Source organism: Nicotiana sylvestris, chromosome 5 (assembly GCF_000393655.2).
Source record: "Nicotiana sylvestris chromosome 5, ASM39365v2, whole genome shotgun sequence".
Classification (NCBI taxonomy): domain Eukaryota; kingdom Viridiplantae; phylum Streptophyta; class Magnoliopsida; order Solanales; family Solanaceae; genus Nicotiana; species Nicotiana sylvestris.
Genome location: NC_091061.1, coordinates 150,210,809 through 150,226,062, shown reverse-complemented (window position 1 = coordinate 150,226,062; position 15,254 = coordinate 150,210,809).

The following is a 15,254-nucleotide window of genomic DNA, read 5'->3' as shown; positions in this document are numbered from 1 at the left end:
CTATTGCATCAGGTACTGACTACTTTCCACCAGCACAGTTACCGGGTAACTCTGCCAACCTTACAGTTTCAACTACAACTAAATGAACGAATAAAATAAGATAGGCACCTAGACATTAACTTCACTTACATATGTTTCCAAAAAACAAAACAAAAAATTGAACATGGTGCAACAACAGTCACAATTTAAGACTTGTATAACTAATAGTAGTATCAATCAATTCAAACATACGATGCGTCATGAAAAATCTATATCTTAACAATGAAAAACCTTCAACCATAACCTACAGACAACAACTAAATTATCAGTCATATCCAGTAAAAGATTAAAAAAGTATATCAATACATCCATTTTTCAATCAAAACCTATAATAGTAACAATAAACAACAGATAATCCTAACATAATGTTCCACTAAGCAGATAATAAGGGAAGTATTTGGGCATCTTTATATAATGGGAAAAGTAAAAAAAGTCTTTCTAGCAATGTGGAATAACATGAATAGTAAAAACAGTTGAGAGTGCAACATAGCTTTCAGAGATTTACATGATTAAGTATTTTGGTTATACTTATCGCTAACAGAAGTTAACATACATTGGTGCTTCACGGTAGTTTTTCCGGGAGAAACTATCGAATTAACTTTCTATACATAAAGCCAGTACTTCTTAACCCCCCAACAGAAGGAAATGTAATAACTCAAAAATTGTAGTTATGAAGATACCTTGATATTCTCTACTTTGTTGTTGAACCTAGTTTCTTCTCGCTCCTCCCAAAACAACAGTGACAGCTCAGTTAAGATTTATAGTCATCTCTCCTTATATTTATTGGAAAAGCAAATTGTAAATACCTGATAACTCCATCATGTCTAGATTCATTTCAAACCAAATTACGGAAAACTTCTTTATACACCACATTTCTAGCTTCTTTCGTTATTTGGCCATCATCATCACAAACTAAAATCTTCAACCTTTTTCTACTCATCACGCGTGAAAGAGCAATATACAGTTGTCCATGAGTAAATACTGGCTTCTTCAAAAATAATCCCACATGAGACAATGACTGGACTTGACTTTTATTAATTGTCATGGCAAAAGATACAACAATTGAAAATTGTCTTCGCTGAAACTTAAAAGGTATTCTTGCATCACATGAGCAAAATCATACAAAACTAATTACTACATAGCAGATGTAGAGTGTACGACTCTCTAAGAGCCTTAGTATATTTTTTTTGGTTACTTTAAAGTGATTCGTACAAGTTTATAGACTTGATTGTATGTAGTGATTGGCTTCTTCTTGTTCTTGATTTTCTTTGCCATAATTATATTTTTCATTGGTAAGCCTAGTAAACGGTACCTTGAGATTGTAGTGAAGCAACTCTTCTAAGTAACATTTTGATTTGTGAATAGTTTCTAAGTGTTCTGCTGGTATATATATATATATATATTGTGCTGGTGCATATTAATAATCTAATTGATGGATGGTGGAGTTGGTATTTCAATGTATTTTGCTATCTGATGCAATTTTTCTGTATCGCACATCATTCCTGATTACCAAGTAATTTAGACTCCTTACTTTACTGCAGATTTTGTTTACTACCAACCCCAGACTCCATCCTCTGTTGCTCATTTATCATCCGACATTTAGTTAAAACATACTGCAAATATTAGGATTTTTTCGTATTATCATATTTACTTTTAAGCGACATAATTAAAATAGCTTTGCATTCATCTAATTGACTGATGCAAAGATAACTATTGCTGATATTTACTGCAAAATATTTGAACAAACAATGAGAAGCACTTATATAAGGGCGCTTGAATGGAACTATACATGGTGCTGCCGGAGGAGCTGGAGAAAGCCTTTCAGTTTTTACCCCATCCAAACTACATGGAGTATCTACATGGTTTTTCGAGATTTTCGTCCGATTCAAACAATGTACATCACAATGGGCCTTCAATATCTCATACATAAAGGTTACACTTTAGGGACCTTTTTCCATTTGACTATACTGGTGATGTCTCATTTTATTGGACTCTAATATCTGATACACTACACATATATCAGAAGTTTGAAGTTTGACAGAAACCTTAACTACACATATCACATTCAAAAGTTACTTCTCGTCATTTTTTGATGATATAATAGCATAAATGTTCACATACGATATTAATGCAGTATTTCAAAAATATGCAGTTGCACTTCTGACATAAGTAAACTTCATATCACAAAGAGTCAACTAATTTCAGATATTAAATCATGATTCTAAATGGTAGAAACCAAATTAAATACAAACCAAACTACTTCAATTTGTACCAAAGTACTTGCTAATGAAATTGTACGAATAATGTCATTTAAAAGGAAGTAAATATTTTAATTCACGGATTTTTCTCCTATTTGATCACTTTTTTAACCTTGTTACTTGAAAATTGTGCAAGATCATCACTAACATCTACTACAGATGACCCATCCTCTTCTCTACTTCTTTTGGCAAGGGTCTTTGCGGGAGAAGTCATCTCATTTTCAGCCATTGAATCCTACAAAGGAAAAAATAATTATTAAAAACCATATTATAGATAAGAAGCTATACAGGCAAATTTTGAATTAGTCACCTTGAAAGTTGTGTCTGCATCATTGTGTTGTTCACACTCAAAATCAGGGTCCTCTTAAGAAAATAATAACATAATTAATTTAAACTTGATAATCCCTTATATAAAATCAAAAAGAAAATTGGTATATTATGAAGTATTTGAGTAACGATCACATACAGTGAATGTATCATCTTGTGGAGATTGACTATATTGATGTATAATATTATCGTTCTCGCTGATTTTAACAACACTATAAACTTCCGCATGCACTTTAATGTTGGAGCTCTTGATAGTCACTTTAAACAGGATTTTTTGTCAAGAATATCATACAACTCCACTGGATAAGAACACTCATCAACAACAACAACAGAAGTCTAAGACCGAATTAGTGTTAGAAATGGGAAAACACAAAGAATTAAAATAAAAAGTATAACTACTAAACCATCCCTTAAATCGTTATCCTACTTTTCCTTCTGGTAGGAATGGTATCAAAAAAAAATAGAGCTCTTCCTTTTGAGTGATATAACAAATGGTCAATTCCAATTAATTTAAGGGTATACTGGAGGTTCGAGTTAACTTTTATTATAATATTGCAAATATACCATATTTACCTTTCTTACCTTTATTGAAAAAATATACTAACAATTAAAAAAAAGTATACCTCAATTGAAATTTCATTTAACTCATTAGCAAACTTCCCAATGAGACTTGTTGCTTCACGATCCCAAAGCAACAAAGATATAAAGCCAGTGTGATTCATTACTTGCACTCGAAGCTTGTACCTGAAAGACACGTTTAGAATAAGAAATTGGAACATTAGTTTTATTTAATATTTTATAGTAAAGATTGGTCCTTATTTTTGTAACTTGCAACTTTAGTTCTATTTCACAGTAAATAGTGAAGCTTATCAAGCCTATGAGTGGCAGAACTATCAAGGCTATCACATTTCTTGTAGTGAAATTTACTTCCAATTTTGTCAAAACCTTCTTCGAGCATCTCTTGCACCCCAAATATGATCATTCTTTTTCAAGTAGAAGATTCACTATAGTCGCAACAATCCAAATGTGTCCTTACTGAAAAGAAGTCAAGTTGTAGCAATGTATCTAGCAAATTTTATTGTTGGAATATTAATATAAATGCCAAGGAATATAAGCTGTGAAAATTCCATTTATGTCCAAAACCAAGTAGATAAGCACCAAGCATAGATATTCAATTAGTTCCATTAAATGATACCTTCAATAGTTCAATCTGTAAGCATTCAGATTCAATACCTTCTCATTTATCTCAATTATTAATTTGTTTATCTGAGATTATGAGTAGTGGTTAAATTTTACATATTAGAATAATAAAACAGACGTGCATAAGGGAATATGAGATCAATAGAAGCATTTAGGATTTAAATCAAAGAAATGTTCCACCTACTGTAATCATTCGAGAAACGGAGAGGAAAGACATTGCAACCACACCACTACTAACCCTGCTCTCCACTGCACCAAGAGCTGATGCTTGGGCTCCAAGTCTTAAAGGGAAGATTTCAGATGTTAATACCCAACAAATAGGACCAATTCACACGGAAAAGAATGCTACATTTCCACGTACATTAAAATTGCTAATTTGATTCCAACTGAACCATTCCACAGTAAAGAAAGTGTGAGGCCATGACATATGTCTATAACAAAGGTTTCCTACCAACTTTGTCAAAAAGAAATATGTCTATCAAAATGAATATTGTCTTTGTGAAGTTTTTTATTGTGAAATGCTCATCAGATCCTGCTTAACTTGAGTACTTCCTCATTAACGATTAAGCAGGATACTTGTGTTATTGTACAAATTCTGCAAGAGTTGATTGCTTTCATCCATCATTTATGGAGCTTCTCTATTTGCGGAAGGGCAATACAATTGGTTGTGAATCAATATTTTAGTTAACAATAATTAAGATCGAACAAAGTTATGTGGTTGCTCATCTCTTTTTGTTGAGTAGCATGTCTGCATTTTATAAATAAATTTCAGATTATAACTTTTTGAGTGCACTGTCTTTCAGAAAAAATGGTTCTGTTGTATGCAATCTACTGCAACCGAATCATGAACTGTCTTAGCTCTTACATGTTGCAGTGGAGGTTTCCTTTTTATTAGTGAAGTTTTTTATTGTGAAATGCTCATAAACTTATGTAACAGGGATTACAAAAAACATATATGTGCACATTTAGGAAAACAAATAGTATTTTTACACCTATCTGTGTTATACATACACAACATAACATTAGTTAAATACTGTGAGCACGTGATTTTTGCCTCACAGGAACTACTCCAAAAGAAATCAAAAAATAAAATAGTTTTTCTTTGTACGCAATTTGGAGAATTTTCGTGGCACTTTGTTAATTATTCGTGTTGTCTGTGCATGTTCATCTTTGTTTTAATTAAAGAAAAATACAAAAATAGGTTGCATTGACATTTAGGATTTAATTCTGTAATTCGGAGTAGTTAAGTGTGCTCTACAAAAATGAAAAATTCACAAAAAATAATGTACTTCGCATTTTAATATTTAATGTCAAAATCGTGTGATTTTCTTTTATTCAATTTTGTGTGATATTTTTAAGAGTTAATTAGCATTTTAAGTTAATTTTGGTTTTACAATTTAAATTAGGATTTTTAGGGTTTTAATTTTGAAGATTAGTTTAAAAAGAAAAGAAAACAAAAATGAAAGATAGAAGATAAATCGGACTGGGCCGTATTAATTTTGACCAAATCCAGCCCAAATTTTGTGTTTAACCCGGTCCAACTGATCAGCCCACTCAGACGTCCCAAACGACGTCGTTTATGTCACTTTCAATCAGCGCCGTTGGATTGAATCAATCCAACGACTGAGATCATCTATCCCTTACCCATTCCCCAACCCGACCCGTTTACCGGAGATGGATCCGGTCTCAAGAGTGCCTAAACGGCACCGTTCCACTTAAATGATCAATCCAGGCCGTTGATCTCATCAGATCAAATGACCAGGATTCGTTTCCCCCTCTGGTAGATAAATCTAATCCCTTACCCGTTCCCCCCGCAAGCCAAACCCCTCCCCTTCGTCTTCCAGAACCAGAGACCAAACGACCCTCCACCAAACCCTAGCCGCCCTCGTACCCCTTCGCCTGAAAGTCGGCGGCAACGATGCCGGTGACCACGAAACTCACACCCCTAAACCTTCTAACCACCCTCAACACAAATCCCTACCCCTTTAACCTCGAATCATCCCAGTTTGTTTCGAATCTTCAATCGAAGATTCGAGCAAAACCCTAAACCTACCCAACTAGTCCCAAGTTCACACCCCAGCTCCACCTGACCTCCTTCGTTCCCAAACCACCCCTACTTTGGCTCGAATCTTGCTAGAACTTGTCGAATTTTAAATCTATTGAAGAACCCTAGAGAGACAAAACCTGGAACCTGTCCGAGTAAAGGGGAAATTTGAGGTTCTTAATCGACCTTAGTCGAGTGTTTTCAGTCGAGAACACTCGATTGAGGTCCGTTTGGACCTCAAAAGTTCGAGTCGAAGTTTAAAATGGGAACTATTTGGAGTTTAGCCGGTAATTTTGAGGTATTTTTCTTCTTTTTCTTTTCTATTTTTGTTGTTGTTTATCGGCTTAAGCTTCGGTGTATTTCATCATCTTTTCGACTTATTTCTCTCTTCTCTTTCAGACCTTTTTCTGGTCTAGTTTTTCTTCTTTTTTTTCTCATGTGGTTGATTGGCATATGTTGAATCGATTGAGTGTGTTTGTCTTTTAGTTTGGTTGTAAAAGTCAGTGTCCGTAATGTTCTTGTACAAAAACTGTGTCTAGTCTTGTAATTGGTTACTAGTATTACTAGTTCAAATGGTCTCATTTTCTGTGATGTTTGGCTCCTTGTTTTGTTGTTCATCATTTTTCAGTTTATTTTCGTCCAGTATGTTACAGTATTTCATTCATTTTGTTTAGTTTAGAGTTGTGAATATAGTTAGTCATTCCCACGTAATGTGTCAATCATGGTTGGAAGTTTAACCTGGTTATGTTCAAATATGTTTTGTCCTGATTCGTTGGCCTTCATTTGGATACCATTTGATCTAATCTGAGTTCTAAGTTTGAACTGCTAAGTGAATTTGAATTAAATTGGCTATAGCTGTTGTAGTTTGGTGATCAATTATGAATCAACTTAGTTATTTGATTAGGGAATGAGTTATAGCCGATAGGTTTTGGGTGCAGATTGAAAGGGGATTGGACTAGGACAGTAAATCACAGTAATTTCAGGGGTAATTTGGGGTTTAAAAGTTTGGCAAAATGGTCTTGCTAAGTGGGCTGTCAGTAAAGCACTTAATTAACCATTAATCTAATATGTTAGTGGGGAACAAAACATAATGGTATGTGGAGGCTTGAAAGGAATTGATTAAAATATAGCATGCCCATACCAATTGAATTAATAATGGAAAGGAACATATAATAGTGGGGATGCACTTGCTGATTTTAGGGACTGAAATAGGCATTAATGATTAAAATAAAAGCACTAGGGTAATGTGGGTAATAAAAGAATTGAAAAGATAATATGTTAGGGGATTGGAGCACTAATGGTATGCCTATTAAAAGAGCTATGAATCAGTCTTTTAGGGAGACCTGAAGGAAGGGAGGGGAGAGAGTTTTACTGTTGGAGTATCTTAATTAACTTGTCAAAGTTTCAGCCAATAGTCCAGCTCCCTAAGAATCATAAACAGTTTTAAAATTCTCTGCTTCAAGTTTCAGAGATCACTTTTGAGAGTCTTTAATAAGTTAGAGAGGTCCTGAAAATCAGTTTCTAAGGCTTAAAGATTGGAGAGCTTGTTTCCAGTTTCAAGCCTGTTTACTGGAGTGTTTGAGGTTCACTGGTTGGTTTTCTTGTTAAGTTTGAGGTCCAATTAGTTGCCCGGAGTTATTTGTTGTTTGTTGTTTGGTTTCACAACTGGTTATGAGCTGTGGTCAAGTGTTTTTCTGATTTGAAACTGGGTTTAGAGCTGCTTCTGAATTCCAATTTGTTGTCTGCTAGTGGTATTTGCTGCTGTTGTTGTTTGCTGTGTTGTACTGCTGCTGACCTCCTCTTTATTCTTCTATTCACTCCAATCCAGGTATACAACTAAGCTCAATTTGATGTAGCCCTGGAAATGTAAACATGAAATGGAAGTGCTCGGGCCCTTAATTATTTGATGTTGTATCTGTAGCTCAGTAGATATAGATGATAAGTAGTTATATAGTCCAATTTGATCTATAACTCAATAAAATGTGGACTGTGAAGTTTGTACCTAATTAGGACTGTTTAAACTATTAATTCGTGTACATTAGTTGTAGACTTAGTATAGTTTAGTACTGATTTCAGTTAACATTGAGTTAAAAATTGAATATCAGTATTGTTTGGACCTACAATTAATCCAGGAGTCAACATGTGGTGCTTATTCCGATTTCAGGTTAAACGCATTTTTTTTTAAAAAAAAATAGCCCAACATGCTAGTTATTGATGTCCTCTCCTTTGTTCGTTAAGCTCACTATTTCGACGCAGGAACAAGTAATTGCATGTTAATGGTTAATATCAATAGTCTACTTGAATTTGAATCAGTTAGCTTATGAATGTTAGCAGAATCAAATAACCGAGTCGTGTAGTTCAAAACTCGATCCAGCATATGGATTGGGTTCTTTGGACCTAAAGTTGAAATGACATTTAGTCTACTAATTTTCAATTGATAGACTATAGGATTTTCTAATATTAACTAATTGGGGCCCCCTTTTATTTCTTTAAAGACAAATAAATAGAAGAATAATAGTCATTTTAGGATTAGCCTTTAAATAATAAATGAGACGAGCCTCGCCCAATAAAACGCAGAAGTTGCGGGACCCTCAGTACATATTGCATTAAAATATTTTAGATTTCGGGACGGACCGTCTAATGAATTTCACGGCTTTCCTCAAAATAATAACGCGCTAGTCACTTTAGGCGCGCTTTCAATAAATTACTTTCTTAAACTTGGGTGCACATTTATGTGACCCAAATCCAAATCTCAACGGAGTCGAAACGTGTCAATAACCACGGGTGCATTGATGTGACGTGGTTCGAGACGTGCTTTCACGACGTTGCAATTCTCTCTTAAAATAACAACAATAAAAGCGGGAAATAGTCAAAATTTGCCCACGGGTCCAACATGTATTAAAATCAGATAAATAAGCTGAATATGACATTTGAGCTACCGTGCTAGAACCACGGAACTCGGGAATGCCCAACACCTTCTCCCGGGTTAACAGAATTCCTTATCCGAATTTTTGGTTCGCGGACTATAATACATAGTCAATCTTTTCCTCGATTCGGGATTCAACCGGTGACTTGGGACACCATAAATCTCCCAAGTGGCGACTCTGAATTAAATTATAGATCCCGTTTCGATTGTCCTTTAATTGGAAAAAACTCCTTTACGCCCTTGTCGGCGCAGGTAAAAAGGAGGTGTGACAGCTCTGTCGACTCTGCTGGGGACCGAACCCAGAATCTCTGATTCAGGGTTCAGAATTCGAGCTTTAAATAATTGTTATAATTGGCTTGTTTTATCTGATTTTTTACATGTTTGGGCCTAATGTGCTAAGTGATGCTTTTTACCGCTTTGATATTATCTGAACTGCATATAAACTGCTACGAAACCCTTCTCTTCTCATCTTCGGGGATGTGCTCGCTGGTCGAGACTCTCTATTCTGTTAGTGTCATACCTTGAAATAAGAAAGAGGCTCGGACAAGTTACTAAGCCGGATGACCTTTTGGTTCCCGGTACATAGCCCCCTCCTCGACTCGAGTTGTCCACTCGAGTACACAGTCTAGAACAAATACCCAGGTTATGAACCTAGAATAACTCAGCTTCATGCCGGATCCCTAGTAGGAACGTTTGCTTGCATCACGTGCATTTTACTTTGGAGGCTCAACACAGGGGTTGGGTCTGTCTATGACAGGTACCAAAAATGACAAAAAACCATCCTGATGCATCTTACTTGCTACTTGTGCATTTGTTCACTTCAGACTTGCATACTGACCGACTTTTGAATATTTTGAAGAAAGAGAGATAGAGGTACGAGGGTTAAAGAGAGTTAATCGCCTATTTTGAAAAAAAACCAATGTCCAAATAGTGTCGAAACTTTGCCGAATTTTTGAGAAAATGAAAAAAAAAAGAAAAAAAATAGTTTTATTTGCCGATGAAAAGAGTCTTGTTTTCAAAAGAAGTTTGTTTTATCGGCCCGAACTACGCCAGTTTGATTCCCACAGGGTGTGAGATACGTAGGCAACCCCCATCGGGTCCAACTTCACTTTTTGCGAAATTAACCAAAAGAACAAAAAATTTATTTGAAAATAATTAGGGTGATGTCATTCTTGCTAGAAATAGCCGAATGTCCCTAAAAGGTGCCAGAAGGCTATTTTTGCAAGAACAACCGCCTGTGGTCATTTTTTTAGGCTTTCACCGGTTAGCCGATACAACCTTAAAATCTTCGACCCCGAGGTGCTGAAAGGCCGTATTGGCAAAACCGGGTCTTATTTTAAATGAAAAAAGAGAGAAAAGCGACCATGTTATCTTTGAGTCAATTGAATCATCATTTTTGCTTAACCACCCTAATAAATGTGCAGAGTGAGCACAAGTCAGAATTTGCACGTAACAATTGTGAACAAGATCCCTTTGGAGTTGCACATGTGGTGGGATGACTTAGGCGAATCAGGGCGCGACACAGTCAATCTATACCTGAGAGGCCTCACTGGGTTGCTGAAGATTAATCCTAGGGGGGATATCATAAAGGCCTTGGTCGCATTCTGGGACCTGACTCACAACGTATTTCACTTCTCGGATTTTGAGCTTACCCCAACATTGGAAGAAATAGTCGGATACATCGGGGGTCCCAAGGCTCCTCTGAGACACTAGTACCTGATCGCTCCAAGGGCCGTAGCCGTATACAGGTTCCTAGACTCTTTGAAAATAAGCAGGGGGTCCACAATCCAGACTTGGCAGCTGGTTTTTGTACTTTATGGTTTATATACAACAGATATGGCCACATAGGGGGGTTCAACAAGCCGGAAAACAAAATCTGTAGCAAAGGAAACCGCCTTAAGTGGGAAGAACATAGGTGTTTTGCATTCATGGTAGCCTTTTTGGGACTCCTGGTGTTTCCTAGAAAAGACGGGAACATTGACATACGAGTATCCGGGGTTATCAGCACGTTACTTACTCAGGACAACAACACCCTCGCACCCATGATAGTAGCTGAAATCTTCCGCGCTCTCACAGCCTGCAAAGCCGGGGGAAACTTTTTTGAGGGGTGCAACGTGTTGCTGCAGATGTGGATGATCGAACACCTATGTCGCCGTCCTCAATTTATGAGTTATGGGTCGACGAAGAAAACATGCATAGAGGAATTTCCTACGAGGGTTGATGGAATCAAATTACCAGAAGGGGTCACAGAATGGACAACGCGCCTCCGTTCTGTCACTGCGAGCCAAATAGAATGGACATTTGGATGGTTGCCTGTGGATGAAATCATATATATGCCAGCCATTGGACCTCATTTCCTTTTGATGGGGCTTAGGAGTATCCAGCCTTATACCCCTTATCGAGTTTTGAGGCAGTTGGGGAGATGCCAAATAGTTCCGAAAGATGAAGATCTTAATAGCCAAATAGTCGAGATCGGGCCCAACGGACAATTTCATGAAGCAGCAGTCCGCCAAATTTGGAGTGAGTGTCAATACTTAACGGCAAATACGTGTGTACGTGATCGGTCCAAAGGTGAAGTTTCGCCGGGATACCTTGCTTGGCATAGGAGAGAAATCGAGTTTGGGAGGCCAGCCAAAAGACCCCATCTCCAGGAGTTCGTTAAGGCGTCGCAAGGACAGTGGGATTGGTTGACTAAAGAACATGAGTATAGGGCCACAATAGGAAAGCTGGAAAAGCAAGTCAAAGACCTTCAATTCGAGAATGGCTTACAAGCAGCGGTGGATGAGGTGAAAAGAAAAGGCTAGCCAAAGAAAATGAGGCCCTCCGAGCTCAAATTCAGAAACTGAAAGTAGCGGCAGAAAATCCAGTCCGAAGTAACATAGATGAAAAGCTCGTAGCTAACCTAAGGCAGAAAGTGAGTAACTATAGTGTCTATTTGAACAAAGCAGAAAGTGAACTGGCCGGGGCTAAAAAACAATTGGCTAGAAATGTAGACGAACGGGTATGCCTGGTTAAGCAGTTGAGAGAAAGGTACGACGATGAGGTCGCGGGGTTGAAAACAAGGGTTATCGCCACGAGAAACAAAATGATCAAGCAGGCAAAAGACTTCAAGGTTGAAAGGGAACACTGTTACACGACATTGGCGCAGTTAGAAATAGACTTGCAACAACGTCAGGAACAAAACTATGCAGCCAAGCAAACTTTGGAGGCCAGGGCCCAGCAGATTGGGCGTTTGTTACAAGAAAAAGGGCGTCATCAGAGAGATAATTAGAAACATCGTTGACTACATCGTTATGAAGTGCCACATTTGTGAGGATATGACTCGCACTACATTCTTTGCAGCGGTGATGACCTTTGTTAAACAAATGATGAACAATTTGGACCAACTTCAAAAGGATCTTGCACAAAGGCCCGTGGCGAGACCGAACGATGTCCCACGGACACCAGGAACATTGATGTACTCATAATTTTCCGTTTGAATCTGTATTTCCTTTTTTGTTAGAGTCTGTGAGTCATGTTGGGTTTGCATTTTCTTTCTGTTCCGAGTCTGCATTTCTTTAGAGTGTGATATCTTGATTTCAGAGTCTGTCCGTCGCCTTTGCGTCAAAGTCGATTGGTCTTTTTAAATTTGCTGATATTGAGTCTGTGTAATCGAGGCATCTGTTGTGTAAAAGCTAAAAATCCCAAAAATGTTTTATTTACTTGCACACTTATCTGACAGAACTACGCATGGTCTGATTCATGTGGGGACGTGATACGTAGGCAATCTCTATAGGATTCGACCACCACTAAAAAGAAAAAGGGGAAAATGAAAAATAAATAAAGAAGGATAGAATAAAGGAAGCTTGAAAGAAGGGGCACAATTATGAGAGGCCGGAATGACGCACGCAACCGAAGCAAATGTATGATAGAAAATGGTTAATTGCCTAGGTGCATTGCATCCCAACGTGTAATTGCATATGTGTTAAACTCTTAAACTAACAAAGTTGTTATTGTCCAGAGAATTCAAGCAGTTAGTTTATTTAGAGGATAATGGCACATTATCATTACCAAACCAGATCGAAGGGACCAATACCGGAAATCATGTCTATCCCAGATGTCGACACTAGTGTTGAGGTAGAGGAGTTGGACGTCTGTAAAATGAAAGAGGAGATGCTCAAGCTTAAGCAACAGATGGCCGAAATGTACCAGGCTTGGTCCAAAGGGCAATCACCGCCAGCTTACCCTGCTAACCCGACTTTTACCCCACCATTAGCTCAGTCTCAGGATCATCCCGCCACCGATCCAGGTTTTCCCATTTATCAGCACTACCATGGCACTACTTCTCATACGCCACAAGCTCCACCACCAAAATCAATTCCATACCCTCCTCCGCCAATCACCCCTGTCTTTGTGTCATCTCCACCAGCTGCACTCCATAAATCCCCGAGTGAACCTGTGTTCCAAGCGCAGGACAACCAGTATTATCCCCCGGATCTTACCTTCAAAGCGCCTGAAGCCTATCCACATGATCCACATTCTGACCTACCGGGGAAAGCAGAAAAACCGGCCAGAAATCCTGAACAGGAAGAGATGTTCAGAAAAATGAAAAGCATAGAACAATCCTTTAGGGATATGAGAGGGTTAGGAGGCCAGGTGAGTGTAGCTTACAAAGACCTGTGTTTGTTCCCAAATGTACAACTACCGGAAGGGTTCAAAATGCCCAAATTCGACTTGTACAATGGACACGGTGATCCGGTGGCTCATCTGAGAGGTATTTGTAGCAAGATAAGGGGAGCAGGCGGAAAAGATGAATTACTGATGGCGTATTTCAGCCAAAGTTTAAGTGGATCGGCGTTAGAATGGTACACCAGACAAGATCATAGCAGGTGGTACACATGGGACGATTTGGCCCAAGCATTCGCTTGTCACTTTCAATATAATCTTGAGATCATTCCGGACCGACTGCCCCTGACCAAACTAGAGAAGAAGCACAGTGAAAGCTTTAGAGAATATGGTTTCCGGTGGAGGGAGCAAGCAGCAAGGGTAGATCCCCCAATGAAAGAGAGCGAGATGGTTGATTACTTTTTGCAGGCTTTGGAGCCGACCTACTTTGGTCATCTAGTGTCCGCAATTGGCAAATCTTTTAATGAGGTTGTAAAAATGGGAGGCATGGTCGAGGAGGGGCTTAAGTCCAACAAGATCATGAGTTATTCAACGATCAAGGCAACCACCCAGGCCATTCAAAGCGGCACTGGGGGTGTACTTGGGAAGAAGAAGAAAGAAGATGTCACGACTGTTGAGTCCGGAGCCTGGTTCGGATCTAGAGGCCCGTCACCCTACCATAGCCAATCATGATCCTACCACCAAAACTACCCCCACACTTCATATAGCCCTCCACAGCACTACTACCCACCGCCAGATCCCCATTTTTCTGTCCATCATGCACAAGCCTATACCCAAACCCCGGCACACACACAGTGGCGTACGCCGGCTCCACAAAATCCATACCTAGCTCCACAAAACACATATCCACCCCAAGGGCGTACAGAAATCCCCCCGGGACAGGTTTCTGACCAAACCCAGCCCTCAAGCATGAGAGGTCACAGAAGCAAAAGACTTTCACTCCACTGGGGGAATCATATACCAGTTTTTTCCACAGATTGAGGCAGTTGGGCATGTTGAATCCAATTGAGCCTAAAATGCCAAATCCTCCCCCTAGAAATCTTGACCACTCGGTGAGTTGTGAGTACTGTTCAGGGGTCCCTGGTCATGATACAGAGAAGTGTTGGAAACTAAAAACAGATGTGCAAAAGCTTATTGATACTCATCGGATCGAGGTTCAAGCCTCAGAAACACCAAATATCAATCAGAATCCCCTACCAACTCACCAGGAGACACATATTATTGAGTTGATACACAAAGAGGGGGAGCCCAGGAAGCCCTCGCAGATGGTAATGATGATCTGTTTCAGCGAAACCAGCTCAAAGGAAAAAGTAATCAGCGGGAAATCAGTGGTCCAGTTGAGAGGGGTAGATGATAAGCCAGTTGTGGTAGCCAAGAGAAGGTCGTCAAACATTGTTGCAGTGAAACCAGAGAAAGTTAAAGTGGTAGTGCTAGGGTCGCAAGTAAACCTGTTGTGGTTGTGAAGGGTGCTCGCACAGAGCCTGTTATTATAAAACCAGTAACTCAACTTCCAGTAATCAACAACAAGGTTGTTCCTTGGAATTATGAACGGGTGACGGTGATTTACAAGGGGAAAGAAGTCAAAGAAGAAGTTTGTGAAGCGCAAGGTTTGACTCGCTCAGGAAGGTGTTTCGCTCCCGAGGAATTAAGAAGAACTAAAGATAATCCAACGCCGATAAAGAAAACGGTAATTAAAGAAGAGGCAGAGGAATTTTTGAGGAAAATGAAAGTGCATGACTATTCTGTTGTAGAGCAGTTGAGGAAAACGCCCTCTCAGATCTCGTTACTCTCGTTG